Below are 6000 nucleotides of genomic sequence, written 5' to 3' on the forward strand. Positions count from 1 at the left end.
CCACCTGAAGACTATTCTAAAGTAGCTCTATATCATTTGCTAATTGCAGTGTAAATGTACCGAGCACAAAGTCATGTCCTTTAACAACCTTGGAGCAAAAAACCCCAAACCATTTTAATTACAGGCCAAATTTTAGGACCTGGCCCTGCTCCCTTTGCTCAAATTCCCACCCCAGCCACTGTTTGATGATGAATTGCAGAACTCAATCCCGGCTGCCTGCCAGATTAGGATAGATTTGTAACCAACAATTCACTAATGGAAAGGCTTCAGAGACTGGGCCGGTGTTAATTCCTGTTTCTAGGCAGGTGAACTTCCAGTTGAAATCAACCAGGAATTTAAGTGATGGTTTCAAGTCTGGGGTGATAGAGGGACAAAGGTTTCCTTTTTGGATGTGCATCTTCTAGGCCTTTTGTATTTTGTCTTGTTACTGAGCTGTGCCCCTACTGCTCATCCCTCCTGTCTCACTGTTAGCTGAAATTGTTGTCTGTAGTGTGCAGTTCAGGAGAGTCCAATGCCATGTCACTGCCTGTGTTGTAGGATGGTTTTTCCTTTCTTTGCCTGCTTGCAGTGCCCCCAGACTTGCCAGGTGTGCTCTTGTGTAATATTGCTACTCGCGGGCCGTGACCCTTTAGCGTGTAATTCCTGGCTGTGCTCATTGTGCCTTCCTGGAAATCCCCACTGAGGCCAGTGGATTTCCTCCATGGCCGTAGTGTCCGTTGCCTGCTGATGCCAGACCAGATGCAGTAAAACCCAGCAGAGATTCCGACTCGCTTCTTGCAAAATACCTGCCTGTGACTACTTTTTTTCCCTCTCTTATGTTCAAGCATTTTCTAACTGGAAACCTGGAAAGTGTACAAAATCTGCATAAATTCCCATAGTAGTGCTGAGGATTTTAGCCATTTTGAACTTTATTTTTTTAAATAAGCTGAAAGACAAAGAACACAACTTTATGCATTTTCTTTCTCTTATGTAGCCTGGAATCATACACACTTTTTTTTTTTTTTTTTTTTTTTTTTTAAAGCACAATGTTGAAACTTTTTTTTAATAATTAAGGATTTGGTCAAGTGGATTTTGTAAAATGTATTTGTCTGTATAAAGAGAAAATGAAATTATAGTTATTGTTAATGTACTGACATTAGTTACAGGTTAGTTTTAATTCTTAAATAATTTGCTTAGCAAATGCTATAAAATGGATGTTTCAGTTTAATGTTTAAAAAAGGTACAGATTTTTACAAGGACATAATATAAATTATTGTTCTGTAGAAAATACCCTGTTAAATATTGTATATGTCCTTCCCTCTGTACACTTTGTAAAAAAGACAAAAGGAAAAAACAAAATACATAGAACCATATAGGGATGTGTGACATTATTGTAATTGTGTACTTGATAATAACGTGAAAAAATAAAATTCAAAATATTTTCCTTTTAATAAACGTTTAGTCTATTTGATGCCAGTTCTGAGATGGAGCCTTGTTCTGAGGTTCACGGTCATTGCAGCTCTGCTGTACTTTAACTTCCCTTCTGCTCTTCGGCTCATTTTGTGTAGCCCTGGGGCAGGGGCGATTCAGTCCCTGCTGTGGCTGAAACGTCCCTTTACCTGGAAGTCTGCAAAAGTGAAAGGGATGGCAGGTCTTCAAAACCATTTTAATGCCTGGCTTTATATTAAAGAATTCACGTCTGATAAACTTCTGATAATGCCTTTGTGTTTTTCAGCAAGATGATTACCTACTAAGTGCTGCTACACTCTCCCAAAACGCCCCACCTGATCTTGAAACAAGTGAGGGGCACTGCTGTTGGGACCGAATGTTTCCTGGTGCCTCTTTAGCCATGTGAGCCTCAGCAGGAGCCCAGCTGCCCCCATTTCCATGGTGAGCGCCATGCAGCTCTGCAGGGAGGATGCCTGAGCTGGGCCTCACTGCCCTGCCCAGCTTCTCCGCCTGCTGCTCCCTCTGAGGGTCGGCTGGGGGTGCACAGGGCTTGTGGCTGTTTTCCCCAGTGCTCTCCGAAGGCTTCAGCCCCGTTAAATCCAGCTGGGCAGTGGGAGCTCCTGTGGCAATGGTCTGTCTGGCACAGGCCATCCTGTGTTGACAGCAGGATGTCACCCTGCGCCAGCCCGCTGGTCCCACGAGTGGCAGAGGTGCTGCTGGGTGTCAGTGCCTTCTAGCTGCACCTGCCTTCCAAGGGAGGAGGCCCAGATACCTTGAGGACATTTAAACCAGTTCACCCTCACTGGTACCTTTGGGAAATACTGACTTCTCATCTCAGTGATTCAGCCCCACTGGCATTGGGAAACTCTTCACAGAAAGAACACGTCACACTGCAGAGCCAGCAATCTCCCTTTCATTTGGTTTGTGTTTTCGTTTTCTCCATTTACCTGATGTTCCTCAATCACTGATGAGGAAATTGTACATTGAGTACCAGAGACATTCAGGGCTGGAGAAGAAATGCATCATTCTGGCTGCATCATTCATCTGTGAGGAAGGGCCAGGAGCAGTTACCAGCTCTAGGCTCCTGCACAGTAGCAAGTCCCCCCCTTCTCTAGGATCTCCCCCTTCTTCCTCTTGGATTTCCATGGCTGTGGGAGCCTCACTGCTCTGCTGAAGGATTCTCCACTTGCCCAGGTGCCTGCAGCCCTCAGGACACAGTAGCCAAGGTACCCAGAGCCTGGATGCCAGCCTGAGAACTCTGACAGCCTTACTTTGCAAGTCAAAGGCTGTGTCACTAACTAGGAAAATAAGCAGCTGAATAGCTGCTCACTGCTGTTCCCTGGCTTGTTGAAGTAGTAATTAAAATTAAATAATATATCATAAATAGAAAATACAAATAATACATTAACAATTAGAACAGAAAACTGACCGCGGAGGGGTGGCTGGAATCAATAAGGAAGTGAGTAGAGGGGTCAGGAGCAAAGGAGTTGTTGATAGACGCAAAAACCTTTCCTTTAGTTTTTGAGAAGTTTGAAGAGGGTATTGATTGATTTGGTTTCCTGTAAGTGCTGATGCAGAAAAGGCAAGTGTTTTGATAGTTTATTCCTTTCTAAAAGAAGCATAATTATCAAATAAAGCTGGGGATGCTTTTTTTCCAGACCTGTGACAATCAAGAATGTTATAGGCCAAGAGCATTTGAAAACTACGAGCACAGATGGTTCAGAGGCCATGTACCACACAGACTTCTGTAATATTTACTGGAAATCCACAAATCTGGAAAAAATTGTTAGTGTTCCATTGAAGACAAAAATTTGAGAATCATCTCAACACAAGCCCAGGCAAAATCAGGATAAAGGATTACAGCTGCTGGGACCAAATAAAGAAGGGAACATAAAAAGAATTAAACACAACAAACACATCCTATATAGTAGTTAGAGCACGTATGCCCTAGCTTTGAGCAAAGTCCTCCAGTGCTGTGGTAGTGCAGGATCATGTCTGAGGCTGCCCCTGGTGTGACAGGACAACCCTCCAGAGCTGAATACCATGTACCACCACTGCTCACCCCTGCTCTGCCTCTCACCTTATTTTCTGCTGTGGTTTAACCAGTGTTGATGGTTCACTTTAACCAGCTCCACTGTGGAGCCAAGGGTGGGGTGACTTCCATTGTGGTGCTTGCTCTCCTTGCCTCCTGTCTGGGGATTGTCTGTGAGGCCCACTGCCCTGAGAGGCCAACGCACCAGTGGTGGTCAGGGGCTGAGGAGCCTGAGTGAGACTATTCTGAGGAGCCAAGTACTTGAAATCAGGTTTTTGATGGAAAAACATGTGCTCTGTAATCAAAGCCTAACACAAAGCACCAGGCCTGACAAGAGTGTTTCCAACAGGGATCACAGAGGTGTTCCTGCCCTGGGAAAGCAGAAAGCCACATTTGGAGATTTTTAAACTTAAGTCTAGCAGGTTGGCTAGAAGCTCAAAGAACAGCCTACAAACACAGTGTCAGGGGGAGTCTGAAAGCCCTGCCTTGTCCTATTTAGATTTCTTGGTCCTAGTTCAGTTGCTCATATCCAGGCACAAATGCCTCTTATGATTGATTGTCTTGGGACTCCCAGGTGCTACACAGGTCCTGAGGGAAATCTATGCATGATGGTGTGCTCAGAAACAAGTACAGATGAAAAGACACTTCTTGACAGACAAAAAAAAAAAGACACAACACACACTTGATTTTTCTCTTGCACTGGCACAAGAAAAAAAATTCTCAAGTGCTTTTTTGTTAAGTCTGATACTGTAAAGTTAGCTTTAAGAAAGCTAGGACATAACTTGTTTGACACAGCCCAGGAAAACAAAGAATGCCAGGATTGTATCCATTAGAAAGCATGAATCATAATTAACAAGCACTCACAGGTACAGAAGCTGGGATGTTACAGCCAGTCAAATGACTGGCAGAGGCAGAGAATGCTACGAATAAAGAAGTTCTTGAAACATGGAAAATTAATATACACTTTATATATTTATTTTTAAATGTCATTGTGGTATCATTAATACCACTTCACCTATCTATCATGACCCTACAAAGAGAGCACTTTAGTTTTCTTACTTCTTAGGCTTTTTAATGCAGCAGTTTTGCTGAAAAGTTTCTGGCATGAAGCAATGTGAATTCTCTGTGGGTAGTCAGAGCAATGCCAACACTTGACCAGACTCACTAAGCTCCTTTGCAGCAGTACCCAAAGCTGTCACCGCATTGGACAGTTGACCAGTATCACAATAAATGTAACGTGGATACAGGAAAAAATACCCCACAGCCCTGTATCACCATGCAAAATATCTTCCTATAGTACAACAAACACCTCACAAAAAGACCCTGGCAAGCCAGGATAGTGGTACCATCTCATGATCATTGCAGAGCAAGAGGAGCCTGACCCTCTTGGTAGAGAAGCTCAGGGCTCAGGGCTGCCACCACAAGTTCAGATACATCACATGTGCAGGCACGGAGCTTGGGAAGGATCAGAAGAAGCTGACTGCTACAGAAAAGACAAACACTTGTGCTGCAAGTGTCCTGTGCCAGGACTACTGTGCAAGCCTGAGGAGAATCCTGGCAAGAGTGCAGGATTGGGTTCTGCATGAGGCTGGGGGATGATGGATCCGTGCCACTGAGGCCAGGTAGCTTCACCTGCAAATGCAGACCAAAACCTTCCCCACATCTTGGATATTAAGTGCCTGCTCTGGGAAGGCTGGCAGGCAGAATCCCGATTTGGACACTTTCCTGGGAGTTCCAACTTGTGCTGGATCATGGGGCCTCCTGACAACTGCACACAAGGGTGGAACCAGCCCCCTTTCCTCCTCTGGCTCTGGCTGGAAGGAGGAATGGCTGCTGGGCTGGCAAGAGTGGCTGAGCAGCAACTCCTTTTCTTACTAGATACTCCTTTTCTTCATTGGGAGCTTCTGAAATGTGTCACCAGTGGTGGGCAACTCCAAGACTGGACCAGCTGAGAGTGGCAGAATGAAATAGGGACAGAACAATGAGGGCTATCCAAAAAATAACTTTAATAAAGGAGCAAACAGAAGCATAATCTGTACACAGTATAGGATAATCCTCAAAGACCCCGACAATGGAGGTGAACATAACAATATATACAGTGTGATCTGAGGGCAGAGAACCACTGAATAACAAGAACTCAAATCATTGCCTTACATGTAAAGTACTGTTAACCAATCATAAACAAGAACTCAAAATATAACCTTATTTGGCATGAACATATTTACATAACCTTCCCCATGATTCCATTCTCCTCACCATAACCTAACTAGATGTTTCCTTTCTTAACATTTCGTTTCCCAAGGCCTTAACTTGATGCCTTCTTTGTTAACACTCACTGACAGGCTCACTGTCCATCCCAACTCCCACAGAAATGAGCAGAAGACAATGAAATGAAACCCAGGTACCAGCCCGGCCACTTGCAGGAGGTCAGTTACAGAAAGGACCAGATAAAAAGAGATTTCCTTCTTGCATCATGGAGATGAGGAAGCTGGGAAGGGTGCACCAGCTGCCTTGCATTTCCCCATGTAGAAGACCATTAA

This window comes from Sylvia atricapilla, chromosome 2 (genome assembly GCF_009819655.1).
Source record: "Sylvia atricapilla isolate bSylAtr1 chromosome 2, bSylAtr1.pri, whole genome shotgun sequence".
Classification (NCBI taxonomy): domain Eukaryota; kingdom Metazoa; phylum Chordata; class Aves; order Passeriformes; family Sylviidae; genus Sylvia; species Sylvia atricapilla.